This window comes from Labeo rohita, unplaced genomic scaffold (genome assembly GCF_022985175.1).
Source record: "Labeo rohita strain BAU-BD-2019 unplaced genomic scaffold, IGBB_LRoh.1.0 scaffold_98, whole genome shotgun sequence".
NCBI classification, from domain to species: domain Eukaryota; kingdom Metazoa; phylum Chordata; class Actinopteri; order Cypriniformes; family Cyprinidae; genus Labeo; species Labeo rohita.
In genome coordinates, this window is record NW_026129942.1 from 371374 (window position 1) to 392677 (window position 21304).

Consider the following 21304-nt stretch of genomic DNA (forward strand, 5'->3'; position numbering starts at 1 on the left):
TGGAGAAAATTTGACTGGGGGTAAGTTACATATATAAGCGATTCTGCCTGCGCAGACCAGTAGTTTATGTTTAGGCTATATATTATTTTTGTTTAAAGTAGTCAAACCATCGATCTGTTCAGGTATAATATATATATATATATATATATATATATATATATAAGTTCCCTTATCGAATATTATTGGTACCTCTTTTAATTTCTTGCACAACTACTTCCGCGTTCTACTTGTTGTTATGGCTCGGGAGTTTCCGGTTAGCGCTCAGCGCACGTACATACAGACAGTGTCTCTTTAGAACGGAGATTATCACTACATTTTAAGACTGGAATTTCTTAAAAAAATAATAATAATAATCATATTCTTAGCGTTAACATGAATCATCTTCAACCTGCTGAAATATGACTATAAATTTCCCTTCCGTATGTGCATTCTGAATAATAAATAAATAGATTTCCTCACTAACCTGCCGCAGTTTGTGTGCGTTGGTCCTCTTTTTCCGAGCCCATACTGCTTATTCTATACTTTTCATTAGCAACAATAGCAGCCCTATGGCATTGTCTCACTTAAATTTCCATCTAATTTCATGAAATCGTAAACACACTTTTAAAAAGAGAACCCGAGTACTCATTCCAAATTCACAGCAAACAATAAATAGTGTGAAATATCTTATGCACAACACACTTAGAAACTCCAAGCAGTGAAAAAAATATGCTAAGTATACTTGCAGCCAGACTAATTGTCAGTATACTTCAAGTGTGTTACTGATTAGTTAACTTGAAGTGTGCTATTTTGGAACAACTAATTTTGTGCTAAGTATATTTTAGTTGTAATTAAATTGTAGTAAAGCATAACTGTAAGTGTATTTAGTGTACTTTTATGTGCTAAATTGGAACAACTTCAAGTATACTTAGTATACTTTAAGTAAGTATATGCTGTAAGCTAATTGCATGCTTGATTAGTGATATTAAAGTGTACTTTGTTTGTATTACAAGTATATTACAAATTAATTAAGGGTGTCTTCAAAATATACAAGAAACACACCATAAATATATTATTTTTGAGTAAAAATATGCAAATTTTTAATGCTGAATGCACTCGTTGTCAGGGTCATTAAAACAGTGTGAGTGAAATTCAATTGTTGGCCATGCAATAGTGTTTACTTGGCTGTACTTGTGACATCACAAACTAGTAGCTGAACTTCCTGTCCAGTACACTGTAAATCCTAATAAGTTCAGCTTACTTAAAAAAAGTTTGGAAACCAATTGCCTTATTTTGTTAAAGCAAACTTAAAGGTAAAACTAAAGTTAATTTAATAATCAGTTTAAAGTAAAGAAAGCAAACTCTTACAGAGTAAATTAACTAATAAATATCAAGTAGGTTTAATGTCATTTCTAGTTAACATACTCCAGGACATTTACTAATCTTACTTAAGATTTAATAGTAAGATTACTTTATTAATTCTATTTACCTAGCAGTGTTATTTTGTGTTGTGCAAACATCTTAAATGCTGTTATTCTCAACATGGATTTAATCTGCCATTTTAAGCTATGGGAACTTAAAACATTTCGTGCAATCGGTTTCCACATTTTCTTTAAGTAAACTGAACGTATTTTTATTCGTTCAACCAGCATGAAATGAACTTAATACAAGTTTGAAATTCTCAACAGTTTATTTTTGTAAAAAACTTTAAGAATATCACAATAATAAAAATTAGCTTTTAAAACATCTGTGTTCTTATAATACTCTTTACAGACTTCTTAACTAAACAGCACTTTGTTGTCATAACATTATCTGGACCCACTGGAACACTGTTAAACAATAGAGCATTTTCAGAATGGCATGCAAACAGAACAGCAAAAATAAAATACAGGCCTTTAAAACCCATTCATGACAATTCTTCCCTCCATGATTGCCTTTATTGCATCCACAATGAGGGCATGTCCTCTGGTAGAACTGTGAGCAGGTCTACAACTGCTTGACTGAAGTCTGCATCCACATCCTAAGTAGAGAAATAAAATAGGTAGAGTGTAAATTTCTTCATTTCAATACTGGAAATGTTCTAAAAGCATATATTTTGACAAGGAACTTTTAATGCTTTTAATTTATAAGCAAATTGATTCATATTGATGACCAGAGTGAGTGTACAATGATCTGTGCAAACATCAAGTACAAGGAAATGTAATTAAGCTTTAAATTATGATCACCAAAGAGAGATGACGAGATTTATAGTGTGACAGTGACATTTCACAATACATGATTTAAATCAGAGCAAAAGTGTAAATTATCATTTGTGTCAACTATTACTGCATGCCTTGTCTTGGAAGTCTTGGAATATAACACACAAGTTCCATGGACTAAATGTTTTGTACATTGTTTTCAACATTATAGATGTGAATTCACAGAACTTTTTTTTTTTTTTTTTTTTTTTTTGCTAAGAATGCTAAGAGCATTTTCTCTCGTGTTATGGAGTGATGGATCACACCCATCATTTACATGATTTTATCTTAAAGGGTTTGTTCACCCAAACCAAAGATTAAAATTAGCCCATGATTTACTCGCCCTCAAGGCATCCTAGGTGTGTATGACTTCATTCTTTTAGACCAATCCAATCAGAGTAACATTTAAAAAATGTCCTGGCTCTTCCACGCTTTCCATGGCAATGGGCAGGTGTTTCTGTTCAACAGTTCAAAAGGAGTGCAAGAAAGCGCATCCATCCATAATAAAATGTGCCTCACACATGAATAAAGGTCTTCTGTAGTGGATTGATGCATTTTTGTAAGAAAAATATACACATTTAAAAAGTTTTAAACACTTTTCTCTCACTTCCACTAACTGTCATACGTGCAAGCCTTTCCAGGTGGATGTTGTAGGACGTTTGTGTGCATGCGCTGGTGTAAATATGCTAGTCGAAATGTAAGTTTCGACTAGCAAAGAAAAGTTTGTTTACAGGAGCAAAGGAAGCAAAGTTTCCTTACTTTAGCAAAAGAAAACCAGTCTGCTCTTGGTTTATATTGAAATCCTCCGACATTCTTCTTTATGGATCTTTGTTTTGTACTTCTAATTCGTTACTGGTGTTTCATTTCGCTCTGTCCTGTGCTTCCATGTTTGTCACTAATCACCGGCGCATACGCACACGTACATCCTACATCAGCTGCCCGGGATGGCTTCTGCCTATGGCAGTTAGCGGAAGTGAGAGAAAAGTGTATAGTTTTAAATATGGACATTTTTCGTACAAAAACATATATTCGCTACAGAAGGCCTGTATTCACCTCTCGGAGCCGTGTGAGGCACGTTTTATTATGGATGGACGCATTTTACTGCACTTCATTAAACTGTTGAACAGAAACAGCCACCCACTGACATTATAAAGCTTGGAAGAGCCAGGATATTTTTTAATATAACTCTGATTGTATTGGTCTGAAAGAAGAAAGTCATATACAATAGGGCTGTACGATAAATTGCATGCGATTGTCATGCGCATCTTGTCAGTAAAGACGGTTATGTGATTACACAGAGCCTTAGTTCACTGACAAGCTACGCAATATCGCGTTCATACGCGCAGGTGAATCGCATTCGATTATGAACGCGATATTGCGTAGCTTGTCAGTGAACTAAGGCTCTGTGTATTAAATTCCGCTCCATCTGAATGCATGTGATAGAGATTTACTACTAATCACAGAACCATCTTCACTGTCGAGATGCACATGACAATCACATGTGATTTATCGTGCAGCCCTAATATACACCTAGGATGCCTTGAGAGTGAGTAAATCATGGGCTAATTTCCATTTTTGGGTGAACTAGGCTCTTTATTTCAAGAAGTTTATTTCAAAGTGTGTAATGATGTTTGTGATCACTCAACACAATTTCACGAATTTAAAGCATTTACACCAATTTCAGTAATAAACTGTTTCACAAAAGACAAATATAGCATCTACTGCAAAACTAAAAAAAAAAAAAAAAAATACACAGAACCTTTGACAATTTTTCATAACCAGAACTATATTCATATTGAATAAAACAAAATGATGAGAGCAGAAAATCCAGTAATACTTACGAAACACATCCTGTAAAATTCCTGTGGGTCATCCTCCAGGATGACTGAAAGGCCCTGAAGTACTGCAGTGGAAACATCAGATGACTATGAAAAAATAGAGACAGGCTAAGGATAACAATCATAAGCAAATCATGATTTAAAGATGACAACTACAGTCAACATGATAAAGAGATACCTTTTAATTAACTTGATGTGAAATTTAAAATCCTTTTTCTAGAAAATGTCAAAAGTGCAGAGTCTGTGTCCAGTGCTGCGCAGAACTCAGATCCGAGATATGCGACTGAATCCTGCAAAGATCTAAGAACAAACATTAAGTGGCTATTAACATTTTGAAGGACACAATCCATAAACACACTTTTTGAAAAGGAATAGGGTTTTGAAAATTTTGGAAATGAAAAAAAAAAAAAAAAAACAGGTTCACCCAAAAATAAAAATTAGCTATTAATTTACTCACCCTTACGCCACCCAAGATGTTCATGAGTATTTTTCTTCAGCAGAACAGCAAAGAAGATTTTTAGCTGAAAATGTGGCCTTTGGTGATTGATAAAATTTAAGTCAGAGACTGTCCATTTTTGGAGGGAAAAAACATATCAAGGAGCACAAAATTAATACCTGTTGCTCCTGATGATATACTGAGGTTTTATCAAGATGATCGATCTGTGGAAGAAAATGAAATAAATGCTTTTAAGTCTCATTTACTGCATTCATCTTATATTTATCTAAGTAGATCCTCTCTGCAAAGTATAAAACACAAATGTAAAGAATGTCTGTTATGTCACAAACATAGCACTTGTAACAAACATAAACTAAAGCATCTGAACTTACATTTCCACTGCACAGCAGTCATCAGCTGGTATTCTAAAATAATAAAAAAGTGTTATCCATCAATCAAAAATCAGTGAACAATGAACAAACAAAACCAAATGTATAGAGTATTTTTTTCTTATGTAATGTAAATGGAAACATCTGGTATTTTAAAACTAAGATCGTTAACTTACATTTAAATAAGTTTCAATGTTATATATACTCTGCTTGAGGAGGTGGGGGTGATGGGTCTGCTAAAGACTCGTTGACAATCTCAGAATGCGTGTTGTTTGTTACTGCCTGCACATTACCGTAATTATCATACTAAGCACGCATACTATTTTCGTCGCAACCAGGTATTTCTAACAAATAATGCTACGGCTTGACTACAGTTTAGCACTCATAGTTGCTTTCAAAATCGCCGTGTCAAGTTAAAAAGAGTTATTTTAAAAGAACCCGTCTGAAGATGTAGCGTTCTTTTCCATCCGTTTGTACACTGACCGGATTGCGCGCTCTCTAGCGTGAATGCGGCGGTGTCTCTGAGCTCCTCATTCGAATGTACCGCGTCCAGAATAAAATATCCTACAGCATATGCTAAGCGTTTACGAAATTAAAAACGATCTCCTCGTTTGAAGTGTTTTGTTTACTTCTCACTGAATTTTGAATTCTGCAAAACGTCACATGAAACAACCGTCGTTCAAATTACTCCTATTCTCGTAACTTATCACTAGCACGAATGGATAACATAGTAATTAATAGACAACCAGGCAGCTAATTTTACAGATATGAAGTGGACATTAAGTTAAGTGGTTTGAACAGAAATCGCTTCAAATAATGTGCAGGGTCAACCGTGTTTGAGTTCTTTGAATGGGCTAAGATGTTCCACAAAACAACATGCAACAAAGTGCATAAAATCTAACCATCATAAGGACTAGCAAGCAAAAAATGAGACTTAAATTAAAAGCTTTTACCTTGATTTTACCGAAATAGATCCTCTGCAAACACACGTTGAGTCTTCAGCCGTTGTGCTTCTGCGACGTGGGGGAGGGGCAATTGTCGCCCAGTGCGCATGCGTAACAGCATGTCTTGGACATTTTGAGTAATTTTACTTAAATTTCATTAGTTATGGGAACTATCTGTTGTAATATTTCAGCAATGAAAAAAAAATTAGTAAACTCAACATTTTGGTTAAAATAGAGTAAACTTACTAGTATTTTTATAGCAAGGAATACTATTTGGTTTTACAGTCTAGAACACTTTTTCTAGTGTTCCTATGGTGTGCTGTTGGTATAAAATTATAAATGCATTGATGTACATGGACCCCTCTGTGACATTGTATCAATTTATTAAAATACTTAAATCACAATTACAAGAGTAGCATTTTGTATGTATGCATACACTTCATTTAATAATGTTTTAAATGGGCTTTAAATGCATTTATCATGTTTTATTACTTTCTGTTGTAAGCATGAAGTACTAATGGCAAGTGCGAACAGGGCATGTTGCAACTCTCAGCTTTGCAACTTGATTATTTAAATGGCCCATACAGTGTATGTGGATAGGCATATATATCTTTCAACAAACACTGTAACAAATTTGCTCAATTTCATTGAGAAAAATATTTAACCTTTACATTTTCACTGCATTTCCTGTAGGGATTCCTCAAGTAGTCATCGTGACTAATGTGGATAAGGCATGTCCGCTGGTCCAAAAAGATCTGAGGAAGGTGTACACTAGCAAGAAGATCAAGGAGAAGGTATGTGATCATCCAAAGACATACATGTGACACTTACTGTGACATATTGATCTTGATCTGAATTTGTCTAATGGCCATGTCTAATATTCTGACCTGTCCAGATGGAGTTGTGCAGTGCTGAAGTGGGTGTGCCATTGACAAACATCTTCCCAGTGAAGAACTACCATGAGGAGATTGACACAGAGGATGACATTGATGTTCTGATACTAAAGGCACTTGAACAGATTGTTCATCTTGCTAATGATAGATTGGAGGATAGTGAAAGTACTAACAAAATCACATATGCACAATAATTAATTCATTTTCCAGTCTAGCATTCTAACCAGTCTGGCTTTGCTCACCGTAACTATTGTTACCTCTGTGAAAATTTGCTTATGTTCTTCTAATGCAGTGGTTCCCAAACTTTTTCTGCCGGGCCCCCCTTTTGCAGAATAAAAAAAAAAATTCAAGCCCCCCACATTTACACATAAACATAAACACAACTTCAGAAGGATTTATTTCTAAACGTAATAATTCAAATTCAGTGTGTGACAACTTACTGAAAAAAAATTAAACAAGGAACTAGTCACTTTTAGAGTAGAAACATTAAAAGTAAAGCATGCAGCTTTACTATGTACTATTTTTTGTACTATGTAACAGCATTCATTGTTTTTTAACCAGATTTTCTCCTATTTTCTTCTCTTTGTTGTAGTTGCGATCTTTGAAGTAGATTCATCATCTACTTTACGTTTACCTGACACTTGTTGTCTTTTCAAAAACTTGTCCATATAGAGCAAAACTACTATGCGTCATTCATTCATAATTTTACTCGGCTAATGGCAGTTCTCATTTTTAGGTCAAAAATCAAGAAAACTAAACATATTTTGAATAACTGGCTACAAGGGGATCTTACTATTTTTGGGAGAGTATTACTATCCAAAGCTGAGGGCCTCTCTGGATTTGTTTACCCTGCTCTTTCCATACATGTTAGTGATGAAATTTCCAAAGATATCAATAAATCCTTCTTAGATTTTATATGGAAAAATAAACCTTACCAAGGACATTATGTCAGGCAAAAGAGTAGAAGGTGGATTAGAGATGATTGATTTTTTTGACATTACCAATACTTTTAAACTTAATTGGTTAAGAAATTGTCTAAAAAATTACAATTCTATGTGGTTTTATATCCCACAATGTATCTTTCAAAAACTTGGAGGGTTGTCCTTTCTTTTGAGATGTAACTTTCTTCCAGGGAAGTTACCTGTTAAATTATCTAAATTTCACCAGCAAGTATTATTGGCTTGGAAAATTTGTTTTCATCACAACTTTTCTCCACATAAAATGCTTTTATGGAACAATTGTCTCATCACTTCTAGGAATAAATCATTATTTTTGCGCAGGTGGTTTGAAAGGTATATTTATTTTGTTATGGATATGTTCTATGAGAGTGGAAACATTTTGTCTTATGAAGACTTTATGCAAGTTTACAATTTTCCCATCCCCTTTAAAGAATTTAAACAAGTGGTTAAAGCTATTCCAAATGGGTTGATACAACTAATAAATAATCATCTCTCTTATGGAAGCAATGAAAGAATATTTCCAGAATTAAAAATTGATGGTATTGCAATACATTCTTCCTCTTGTAATAATAAAAATATTAGACAAATTTTGCAATCAAAACATAAAATGTCACCTAGAGGAAAATTCTTTTGGAATGCAAAAGTTTCTGATATTAATTGGAAAACAACCTGGTCAAATCCTTATAAATTTTGTATTTTGAATAAAGTTAAAGAGGTGCATTTCAAAATACTTCACAAAATTTACCCATGTAAATTAGCTCTTTCTAAATTCATGGACATTGACAATACTTGTAGTTTCTGTAATGCACATGAGGAAGATTTGTGTCATTTGTTTTATGATTGTGATTTGTCTCTTAAATTTTGGTCTGATGTTAGTGCCTTTCTATTTCTGCGAAGAAGTGTCAATTATATGATTTCTTTAAAAGATGTGATTTGTACTTATTCACACAAAAGTAAAATGATTGAGTATGTTGTTAACTTTTACATTTTACAAGGTAAATATTATATTCATAAACAGAAATTTGCGAAATGCATACCAAAATGTAATTTATTTTTATCAGAAATGGAGATTTTGAAAAAGTCTCTAATGCAAATTAATAATAAAAAGAATGTCATATTGTTAGATTTCATAGAGAAATTCTTTTCTGATATAGCTCCCCCGCTGCAACTGTTGAATATGTCCTAAGGAAAAAGGAAGAAAATGTTAACTATTGTTTAGTTGTTTCAATGGTTTTTGTTTTATTTTATGTTTATATATAAATATATTTTTGTTTATTTTATTTATTTATTTATTTTTTTATTTATTTTTTCTTTATCCATTTTGTTTCTCTCCCTTTAAAACTCTGTTTTACTGTATAAGATTGCTTAATATTTTGTATATCTGGATTTACTTGTTAATATTTTTGTAATGTTCAAGCTTTTTTCTTGAATAAAAAAAAAAAAGAAAGAAAAAACGGCAGTTCTCATTTCTGATATCAATTGCACCATCTAGTGGTCTGTTATTTTACAACAAAAAACGCTGCAACTGACAACAGACAGCTGCAGCGAGGTACTGCGAGTTGTCTTGAGATAATAAAATATGATGAAATTCATATTTTGTATTACATTATTTATGTGGCAAGTAGCCGTATAATAAGCAAGATAATTTCACAGTGGGGTCTTGTATCACCCTGAAAACGTTTCGTTTTACATAAAGCCAATAAAATAACCACATTTATTGAAAGTAACAATAAAATTGGACAGAAAATATATAAATATTAAATCTCAATATATTATTTTTATTATAACTTTTTTTGACTAATTATCAAAATAATGTATAGTTCTACAAAGCTATTATTATCAAAGCATGTGAGCACAGCATACCGTCACGAGAGGGTAGCGTCATTTTACCAGCGCTGTCCAGTACAACAGTATGCGACGCCATTGCAAACAGGAACAAGTATACATAGAAGTTTTCTGTCGGCGCGTTATTTGGGCGGTCTTTGTATTTCTGTTGAGCATAAGCGGTACACGAGTGGAGCATTCATATGGGCCGTGAGCAACTCAACGGAACGCACATTCATAGAGCGGAATACTGAGCGGAGCGTCACACATTGAGTGGTGCGCGCTGAATACTGCCGGACTGCGCGGCAGATATTTTCGGCCGTTTATCTCTTTCGAATTTCTATAAAAATCGGCTGTACACTAGCCTTACCGCGCCCCCCTTATCATAACTCCGCGCCCCCCAGTTTGGGAACCACTGTTCTAATGGAAGATGCTTTGGATAAAGGCACCTGCTAAATGCATTAATGTAAACTTAAGTTCAGGATTCAGAATTTAGCTGTGAGCAGCTTAGTCTTTGGCTTTGACCAGCATGTGTATCTTATTGCAGCAAAATGAGAATTTTCATTGTTGCAAAATAAGTCTTTGAATGAACCTTCATTCCAGTGGTATAATATATACGGCACAGACTAGTACAGTAATATTCGTGGAACAGTGACATATGGGTCAATGACAAATTGGAATATCTGAGATAATGACAAGGAACAAGTTCTGTTTAAAACATTGGTTCCAATTTGAAAATATATTTGCATTCACTGTTTTAATTCCTGAATTCAGCTTTTATTATTATTATTATAAATACAGTTGAAGTGCTACTCCAACCTGAAAACAAACAAACGAAAAAAAAAATCTTAAAAACCTTTTTAAATCACAAAATATTTTTAAACCAAATTCCTTCACTGCTTTTTAAAGAAAATATACTAAAAGACTATAATTATATCCTGCCTATGTTTAAACCTGAAAAGCACATAACATTACCACTGCCCACCCCCCATTATATTTCATTATAGAAAGGAAACTTTATAAAAACATAGATAAGTTAACTCTTTCTTTTTTTTTCTTTTTTTTTGTTAGCTTTTTATTTATCAGTTCAGTATTTACCAGCTTGTTTGCAGTTGTAAGAAATGTGATGTTGTTCAGATTTTACTGAAACACTTAATAAAAATGCTTAATATCCAAACATGTCTGACCATCTTTAAATTCCTTGAACTTCTTTATTATCTAGGACAGCCTTCACTAACAGGCGGACCGCGGTCCGGGTCCGGACCGAGAAGCCATCCCATACGGACCCGGACCTACAGCCAAAACGTCAACGTTAAGTTTATGATTTAAAAAACTGTCGGGACGCTTCTATTTCAACCAGCACAGCTGTATGATTGTATGGTAGTGGAAACGCACAAGCCGATTGCATGCGAGCTAAGCATACCACTCAGCCTATCAAGTCTGATAAACATTGCGAGTCTACAGCGCAGACAGATGAGAGTGTTAAGCGGCAAGTTTCACATTAAAAGAGATAAGAAAAGAAAGATAGCCATACATGAAACAGAGACACAGGCGACTGCGAAACAGGCGAGAAAGACGGAGAAAGAGAGAGAAACTGATAAGTGAGACGGAGAAAGAGAGAAAGAGAGAAACAGACAGAAAAAGAGACCATCAAGACTAAGAGAGAAAAAACTGAACAAATGGCGCTCTGTTATTTGTAATTATTTGTATAATTGGTAGCGATTGTTCAGTCAAGATGTAAAACAAAAAGTGAAATTCAAGCTTTTTCTCCCTTTATTTTATTTTTGTGAATTTAAGCACTTTATTTGAATATACACAATTCTCAAATTTCATTTATTTTGAAATGCAGCCCTACTTATATTTAATTAATGAGAGACCATTATACATATCTACAGTCATATGTTCGGTTGTTACATGACAATAAATCAGTCAAAAAGTTTTTGAATTGTACTGAATTCATTTGATTTGGCAGTCAGGGTTTTATTACTTGCAGATATCTAAGATTAAATTATATTATAAAAAGTTAAATATATAAGCTATTACACTAACTTGTTAGACATTATGATCTTCCGGACTTTTGCTTCAAGAAATTTTCTCTGACTGGTCCTCTTTAAACTTTAGTTGAATACCCCTGGTCTAGAGTATGGAATGCATCAATATGGAATGCTACAGACAACTGCTCATTCCTAATGTGCTCTAATAAGTGTTTATGTGTGTGTGTTTGTTTGTGTGTTTGGAGGGGAGGTCAGTTTGAGAGTGAGAGAATTAGGAAGTGTATGTTTATAGTTTTGGGAAAGAGGCTGTATGTTTGTCTTCTCTTACAAAAAAACGTGCCATGTTTCTGGACATGGTATCATGGTATTTTTGAAGCTGCTTGGATGACCATGATAATTCCACAGTACATGCATGTGGTAATCATACAGTACCATGGTACAGTACCAAGTACTCTTGTATTACCATCTGATACCACAGTACCACAGAAGTTGCACATTCTATACAAGTGGCTAAAATTAGATAATATAAGACTATGTCATCACAAGATGTATAAGACTACAGAGCAATAATTTTTTATCCATGCACCATGTTATTAATTTAGCTTTATAAGTGATACTTTAAAACCAGCCATATGGGATACAACAGAACTGAACATTTTCTGACAATCGTGACAGTGTTGTCCTTGATTATGACCCTGCAAAGTCATTGGAATAGATGCTGGAGTATACAATCTTTTACAGTGTAAAACTGTGTAATAATCAGTTGTTATTTTGTGTAAACCTTCAGATGGCTAATGTGTTTGTCTGACCCTGGTGAAAAAAAGTCATCAAAGACCACTTCCATGTAAAAAGCATTGTGAATATTTGGAATTAATATAAATAAATTGTTATGAATATAACCACAGAGGCATCTGAGAGTTTGGTCATGCCTTTTTTTAAATGACCATTTATATTTTGGATGTTTAGATGTTTTATTGTCCTTAAAGGCTGCAAACCCATATACCACAAAAAGTGGTTGTCACATACCATGTTTGCACAACTGTTTAGAATTTGCTAACATAATTTTTGTAGTTTCCAGTTTTCCAGACACTCCCCCATCTTAGCTAGACAAACAGACGTCCCCACCCCAGGTAATAATGCTACATGGCTGGTGAAGATTTTATTTTATTTTATTTTATTTTATTTTATTTTACACAAAATAATGCTAACATTTCTTTAAAGTATAATTACCTTGATGTTTTATCATGTATTAGTTTAAAATGTCAGGGAACCGTCAGGAAGGAATGTTGCAGGCCCCTCAAAATTTCTGGGCCACCTGTACTTACTCTCGCTCTCCTGGCTGTTGTACAATTGAATGACACCAAAAAGCATGACTAGTGAAGCAGCCAATGTTTTTAACCTTTGAATAACCAAACCTAGAGGTGTCTCAAGAAAAGAACATTTAAAAAAGTATCTGCTTATATGGACTGTTTTGTACATTCTGCAATTCAGCACTCCAGTTAAGTCACATTTACTCAAAACAGATTGCTTGTACTATTTATACTTGGTCTTAAGGGGTTTAGAGTCTTGAGGGGAAAATAAAGACATTTGTTTCTATAGCCATTTCACAAGTTACCAATTTTTGATTCAGAGAAGTATTTATGTAATTATTCCAGGTTATTTTCTAAAAACAAACAACACATCTCAGTTACCTTCTTTGGTGCCTTGTAAATAGGACATTATCATGTACTAACTAAAGTTTGCATGCCTAAAAGTAAAACACAATGTCCGCACACTGATACTGCACCATAAAAATGTTTATTGCAACGTTTCGACCATCAGGTCTTTGTCAGGCACACAGTCCCTTTGTCACAGTTTGACTTTTTTTTGTCCTATACATGAGCCCTGTCTGGGTTTGTGGTATGTGCACACCTTTTTTATATTTTGGACTAAAGGTAAAACACACCCTCCGATTATTACTGATGCCACACCAAGAAACGGAAGAACATGAGAAGAACACATTAATAGCAGTTTGTCTTAAACGTATTGCTTCTCTATTGAATTTACAGAACTTTGGTGCTTTATCATACACATAAAAGAGAAAGATAAACAATGGGAGGATCACAGTCAACAGAATCAACATTGGGTAAGTTTGGCCAAGCAAGAATATGTCAAATATAGCCTTAAAATGAAAACAAAATTATATGGCATTTTGTGCTACAAGATTTCCTTATTTGTCATTTTCTTTATCTGTGACATAAATCGCTATTTTTTTGCTGAATTGTTTACAAATGATTGTTAGCACCATATTCTATAATCTGTGATCTCTCCATTGTTGTATTTTATTTGTGTTTTCATTATCTTAAAACACTCTCATTCTGGCAAGCAGACACTAACACTAATTTAAATACACAAATGTCTTTAAGAATAACTTAAATGTTGTGCTGAATCAAATGTGACATTAAATGTTTGTAGAACTAACGTATACTACTGTCACTACTGTATTACTAGAGCGGCATGACTACAGCGATTTCAATAGGGTACATGTTGAACATCGCCCGACCAAACCCAGAAAACAGGTCTTATTGCTTCGTTGATAGCCGTATTAAATAATGACAATAATAATGACTTTTACGGTAATCAGTTAAAATAGCTAGCTGTTTTTATTGTTTACATTCTATTCAATTTTATTTTTATATCTAAATGTTATTAAAAAGAATAAAAATTCAAAGCTTTTAAATATCAATCTATGAATCTACTTTGAAGGCATCTTAAATAAACAATTGAACCAGCAGCGGCAAGACCTGTTTAAAAGAATGTGGACACCTACATATGCTGCGTTCACACCATATCGTAAGAAAAATGAGATTTTTAAAAGACTAAAAGAGATATTTTTATAGTTCCAAATAAAATGACTATGTGGAGAAAAGTTATAATTATATATAAGTGACCAACTAATTAAAGCCTGTTTATGAAAACAAAGATAAAGTTAAAGGTATTTTAGAGATGTCAAAGTTGCAGCGCAACAATAAACCTCCAGCTGAATTAAATATATGATTTGGAATAAAATTCCAACAAGATGTGGGGTTGTTTAAAAATGTCTTTATCCATTTAACTTTAAAAAAACAAATTATTTATTTGTGGAAAAATCCACTAACTCAAACCCCTCATAGCCCAATTAGCTAGCATAACACTTTTTTAATTAAGTGAGTTTTAGAATTCCAAACAAAATGAACTATAATTTTCTCTAGTGTTCTACAAATTTCCACAGAAACATCCAGTGCCAGTGCAGGATAGATAACCCGAGATAATCCATCTGCTTTAGAAAGCAACTCGATCAGTCGGAAACGTGCCGTGGTTAAAGTTAAATTTATTTCCTACTAATGATATTTTTTTTAGATACACAGCGATAGTTTGTAGTTTACATGTATATGTATGTACACAATAATGTTACACCGTTTTCTAAAATTAGAGATCGCGAAGAAAGAAAAATATAATCTGGAACAACAATAAACAACAGTAAATGTGTCAGTTGCAGATCTTTACCTAAAAAAAGCATGAACAAACAAAAAATACATACATACATACATACATACATGGGGGGAAAGCTAATACACTCCTCTAATCTCCTCTCTTCTATTTGGTAAGTATGACAGACTTCTTATTGCCCTCTTATTGTCCTCCATTAATAATCATAGTGATATTCGAATCACATTTTTTTTTTTTTTATAGAATTTGGCAAACCATGGAGGAAGACTTTCTGGGGGTAAGCCAATAAAGAATGTATAAATGTTTGTATACAAAAAAAAAAAAAAAAAAATAAAATAAAAAAAGTGCCATTTGCTCTATTGGACAGAATTTAAGAACTGCCTCCTTTTTAATTCATAAATTGATTTAAAGCTGAATTGGCCTTAATAGAAATGTTAAATAGTAATTTTAATAGGAATGACAGGATAAGTACTATACTGAATTAAAACAGTCAGTGGTGTTCTGGAAAATGAAATGTTTGAAATGAACAACTCAGTTTACTCAATTGGCAGCATTTCAAACACTGATTATTAGAAACCAGTTTTATTAACTTCATTTTGTTTCATTCCATTTGAATTCTACTTCCTTAAATTGCATGTTAATTTAAAATTCTACACTCTTTTTGCTACCTAAATTCAAATTAAGGAATTTCAATGTTTAAAGCATTCTCAATTTAATTCTGACACACAAGTCTTATAGTTCATATATTGTACTTTTTTGTTTTTGAATAGACAGCAAGAACATTTGGAGAAAACAATAAAAGAGTTCAAGTTGAGCATTCAAAATATTAAGCATGTGAGGATCATGGTAATTGGAGAAGTTGGAGCAGGAAAGTCCAGCTTCATCAACTCAGTCAATAGTGTTTTCCAAAGAAGAATTATTCAAATGAAGCACTTGTTAACACAACAGTTGATCTTAGCACAACCGTGACAAAACAAGTAAGTATATTAACATATTTATAAGCATTATAAATATATATACAAACAGTGCTTCCCTTCATTTTTTTATGTTGCTGCCCTATGTTTATCTGTTCAACTGGTGTCTACACTCCATACACCATAAAGCAAAAAACAGGTTTTTAACATCTTTGCATGTATTAAAAACTTAAATGATTCCATTGTGTAAGTATATGTACCCTTATCTAGGACAGTTGAAATTTAGCTCAGGAGCATTCATATTGGTTGTAGATGTTACTAGCCTACACTCTGAGTGAAGTTAATCTGAAGTTAATGGGAAGTTCAATTGAATGGGTGTGATTTGAAAAGGCACACACAGATCTAAGAGCTGAAAATCATATCAGAGCAAAAGTCAAAGCCTGGGGTAAAAAAAAAAAAAAAAAAAAAACAAACCTGTATATCCCAGAGACAGGACAGAATTAGGACTGTTTTCATTAAGTGCATTGAAAATATATATTTACTTGTCACATTCATGTTTTTTTATCTTACAGTACAAAACCTATTACATAAGAAATGTACAATCTTTTCTGCCTTTTGTCTTAACTGACACCATGGGCTTAGAGTCTGGGAATTTGCATGGCGTACATCCAGAGGACATTGTCAAAGCCATGGAAGGCCACATACAGGACAGATACAAAGTGAGATCTATACCTTTACACTTCCTTATGTTAACATGAACTTGTTTTTTTTTAAATATGTTATTCCAAATTCTCGATTTATGCTAATCACTTATATATGACAAGATTACCCTTATCATCTTTCTCATGCATCCTTTTTTTTAAACAGCTTTTTTTTTGTTTATATTCAGTTCAATCCAAAATGTCCTGTTTCGCCTCAAGATAATAGCTACAGAAGTAATCCAAGCTTTCAGGATCAGACATACTGTCTGGTCTTCATCATGGCAGCTGACAAGATATCAATGATGAATGAGAATGTCATCAACAAGATGAAATCTATTAGGATTAAGGCCAATGAACTAGGTGAGCTCAAAAGCAAGAATGTCACAGATGATCTACTGTTTTTGAAATTAACAGCAAAATGCCGTTTTGTCATCTACAGTATACTGTATCTGTTAAAATACATACTACTCATAACTCCATGATCTCAATTTTCAGTGCATATTATACCCTGCATTTTCTATTTGACTATTACAAAAAGAACAACGTCCAGTTATGTTTTGTTATTTTATTCTGATATAACACTAGATAAACTTTTACAATATTCCCTAAAACAGGCATGCATACAAACATACAAACATGCATAAAGTCTTTATTTATTCATAAAATACAAATGTACTCTCACATTAGGCTTCAGTGAACACCAGCTAATGTTTTTTTTTTTTTAAACAAATGGTTTATAAAAGATATCAGATGAAATGACTAGTGTCTTTAATTAATCGCACCTTTATGTTCCTTTTGGAGCTCAAATATTTGGTTCCCATTCGTCTTCCATTGTATGGGCAAACATTTCTCTATGACAATATCTTTTTTGTCCTCTAAGAGAAAGTCCTACTGGTTTGAGACAGCATAAGGATGAGATAATTCTGGACTGATGTTCTTCTTCATCATCTTGGGTCTTCTTCTGCAGTTTTTCCAATTATTTTAGACACCTCTTTTCTCCATGCAGCTTTGATCCTCTTTTCTGGACTTATTCCAATAAAGTATCTGAAAAATAAGAGGAGAAAAGCTTCAGAACATATTCTTGTGTATAATTTGATTTGGTCAAATTGAACTTTCTAACTAAAAACTAGCCGATAAGTAAAGAAGTCCACTTCCAGAACAACAATTCACAAATAATTTACTCACCCCCTTATCATCCAAGATGTTCATGTCTTTCTGTCTTCAGTTGTAAAGAAATTATGTTTTTTAAGGAAAGCATTTCAGGATTTTTCTGCATATAATGGACTACATTGGTGCCCTGATTTTGAACTTCCAAAATGTAGTTTAAATGCAGCTTCAAAGGGCTCTAAACGATCCCAGCTGAGGAAGAATCTAGTGAAAAGATTGGTCTTTTTTTTTTTTTTTTGGAAAATAAAAATTTGTATACTTTTTAAACACAAAAGTTTGTGTAACACAGGATCTGAGATGAGCGTTCACACTACGTACTATTGAATCACGTTGAAAGGTCACGCTTAACTACAGACCCAGTCTTTACAAAGCGAACGCGCAAAGACTAAGAAAGCGCAAGTAAGTCAAACACTGTTTACAAACAAAAAGGTACAACAATGTCAGATGATTCTGGAGTTATAGGAGAAAAATAAGATGGAGCTTTTCTCCATACTCTTTTTATTTAAAAACGAATCTTTTTTAGCCGGAGTACACAAATGATGAAATTAGACGTGATTTGTAGTAGTGATGGGAAGTTCGGATCATTTTACCGACTCTGACCTTTGAGTCTCGTTCAGCAAAATGAACAAATCTTTTTTCGAGTAATTTCGTTCAGTTTAGCAAAATATAATTAAAATGTCACTTCATTAACACATCTACTGCTTACACAAACGTTGATCACACTACAAACAAGACAAAACTGTAATGCTATAAGAAACAGAAAAGATTCATTCATGGTTTACCTGGGTCTTTAGTCTATAATTAACTCACCTCACCTCTTATCTGTCAAGTTTTTTTTAGGTTTGAGTCGTTCGTTCATCACGCAGCCCCATAAGATGAACGAACGACTTGAATAACCTGAAGACTCGAAACAGGTGAACTAATTCCAGTGCAGAACTTAATAGGATGTTGCGCATGCGCGACTGAATGAATCACTCCCTGAGACGACTCATTCTTCCCGAGTCACATTAAAGATTTGTTTAAAATGAACAAAACGTTCAAAAACGACCCAACACTAATTCATAGCATTGTGGACGCGCATCCCAGAGCCTGTGCTACACAAGCTTTTGTGCTTAAAAAGTATACAAATTTTTATTTTTTTTAAAAAAATGACCGATCATTTTGGTCAAAGACCCTTCTTCCTCGGCTGGGATCGTTTAGAGCTCTTTGAAGCTGCATTTAAACTACATTTTGGAAGTTCAAAATCAGGGCACCAATGAAGTCCATTATATGGAGAAAAAATACTTCATTAAATGCTTTCCTCAAAAACCATAATTTCTGTACGACTGAAGACAGAAAGACATGAACATCTCGGACGACAAGGGGGTGAGTAAATTATTTGTAAATTGTTGTTCTCCTTTGACTGAAGCCTCAGAATACACTGCACAAGTCATAGAAACTAATGTAGTAGATTTGTTTTAGTGAAACAAAATGCAGACATATACTTACCAAGAAGGATCAAGCTAGAAGTCACAGGCAGGTTACCCATTTTCTCAAGCTCAGAAGGAGTGGCAGACATCTATTAGTAAAGAAAACAATTTAAAATGATCAACAACAACAACAAACTAATGTGCTACTTGTTGCAATACTCTACAGAGGCAATAAAACTATTATACTCAGAGTAGAATTCAAAACTGATAATTTTCCTATTTACTTACCCATATGCTGATTTAAACTCTGATGATGCGATCGATGATATTTAATGGAGATGTGATGTCTGTTTGTCCCTACAATGCAAAAGAAAATGGGGACCAAACTTTAATACCAACAGATATACAGTAAATGGAGGATAAAGGTAATTAATCGCATGGTTTAGCCAGTTTTCTGAAGTGATTTGATTTGTTTGGGTGAAAACAATTTTGAATTTTGCAGTTCCAGGTTCTAATTTGTGGTTCTTTGGTCTGATATTTTGATATCAGACAAAATTACTGGTAATTAATCATACCTTTATGTTCCTTTTGGAGCTCGAAGGTTTGGTTCCCACTGGCCTTCCAAATGAGCAAAACAGACATCAGTTCTCCAGGACAATATCTTCATTTGTCCTCCAAGGGAAAGTCCTATGAGTTTAAGACAGCATAAGGCTGAGTAAATAATGAGATTTTTAGTGAATGATTTCTTGAACAAACAATAGGCAAACTTACATTTTCTTAAAGAATGAGTCATTTGCTTCTCTACAAAGTCAGCCTTTGAACTACAAGGATAAGGAAAACATAATGTAAAGAATAGATAGCTTCTTTAGTTAACTAATTACAGGAATCCCACACACAAAACATTAAAATAAAGTTTAAAAATAAAATAAAACCCGACAGATTCTTTCCGTCAATCTGCTGCTATTTTTGCAATCGCTAGCAGAGCTCTGAGTACGTTCACAGTAATCGTGCAAGAATTATGAATTTTGTTCATACACATGTATCTTTTGCTTAGATGAAGTTCGGAGCATGTTTCAGTTACATAAATTGTGTGATGGTAATAAATAACAAATAAAATGCAGTCAGAGTATATGCTAACGAGCTAACAATGCTATCATATCTTACTTCGTTACTGTTCCATGATTAAAACATGCTATCCTTTCATCAAATTATGCTTTGGTGGCTCTTTAAAATTGTTAATATTTAGAAGTGTACGCGGTAAGATAAAACCAAAAGTGTGGTTGCACATAACAGCAGCGGACAATAGCCGGTTTGAACCTCACGCTAACATTGTAACCACAAAAGAAAAAACAAAAACATAATTTCACAAAACATTTTTTTTTACTTTAGAGAAAAAAAAGTTTCTTACCAGTTGTGTGTTATATGATGGCAGTCTGTACGAAGGGCTGACACTCCTGTGGTACCTTGCTGATTAAAACACGGTCACGAATCCAATTTAAATCTCAAAAGCTTAATTGGATGTTGAAACATTAATTTTTAAAAGTATTAAGTTCTTTAGAAATAAAACAATAAAAGGCAAAGCTGCAAAATGACCTCGTGCAGATAAACCAAAATGTCTTCCTTTCCCGGCACATGTACAATGGAAAATATGGTATTATGCTGATAAACAACAGTGTCATACTGTTGCTGATCAACATATCCCACAACCTGCTGGGCGAAGGAGACCCAACCGGAGCACAGACAAGCACTACTCCGCACTAGGCCTGACTGCGGGGCATGGAGGACCCAGGTTCGCCGGAGGGAACAACCGAGGGAAATAGCGCACGGATCCATTAGGAATGGCGCAGCAAGCCGACACCAGCCGGACTCCCGCTCGCCTGTGATGTCTATTTTAAGACACGGGAGGATACGGCCTCTACGCGAAGGTTGTAGAACCTGGCGAAGGTATTAGGTGTCGCCCAACCCGCAGCTCTACAGATATCTGCTAGAGAGGCGCCATGAGCCAACGCATAGGATGAGGCAACACTCCGTGTGGAGTGGGCACGAACACCTAAGGGGCATGGCTCTCCCTGGTTTTGGTACGACAGGGAGATGGCATCTACCACCCAATGGGCCAACCTCTGTTTGGAGACAGCATTCCCTTTCTGCTGAC

At 34.0% G+C, this 21304-nt stretch overlaps 3 long non-coding RNA genes across 6 annotated transcripts; 1 reads left to right on the plus strand and 2 right to left on the minus strand.

The window, feature by feature from the left end:
• Window positions 1-1719: 1719 nt before the first annotated feature.
• Window positions 1720-6001, minus strand: LOC127162591 (uncharacterized). 4 transcript variants are annotated; one of them, XR_007827387.1, is made up of 7 exons: window positions 5833-6001; window positions 4883-4915; window positions 4670-4714; window positions 4512-4588; window positions 4233-4354; window positions 4058-4141; window positions 1720-1999 (listed from the first exon to the last, which is right to left on the minus strand). It is a non-coding gene; the product is annotated as an uncharacterized LOC127162591 (long non-coding RNA). The 4 variants fall into 4 exon arrangements; XR_007827385.1 differs by having other exon boundaries at window positions 4512-4714; XR_007827386.1 differs by lacking the exon at window positions 5833-6001 and adding an exon at window positions 5056-5824 and having other exon boundaries at window positions 4512-4714.
• A 7469-nt stretch (window positions 6002-13470) lies between these two features.
• On the plus strand, window positions 13471-16948 carry LOC127162604 (uncharacterized). Its single transcript, XR_007827389.1, has 5 exons — window positions 13471-13618; window positions 15205-15238; window positions 15732-15938; window positions 16448-16594; window positions 16765-16948. It is a non-coding gene; the product is annotated as an uncharacterized LOC127162604 (long non-coding RNA).
• Window positions 16949-19440: 2492 nt separating this feature from the next.
• Window positions 19441-20647, minus strand: LOC127162606 (uncharacterized). The gene is made up of 3 exons (XR_007827390.1): window positions 20561-20647; window positions 19728-19839; window positions 19441-19509 (listed from the first exon to the last, which is right to left on the minus strand). It is a non-coding gene; the product is annotated as an uncharacterized LOC127162606 (long non-coding RNA).
• Between the last annotated feature and the right edge of the window lie 657 nt (window positions 20648-21304).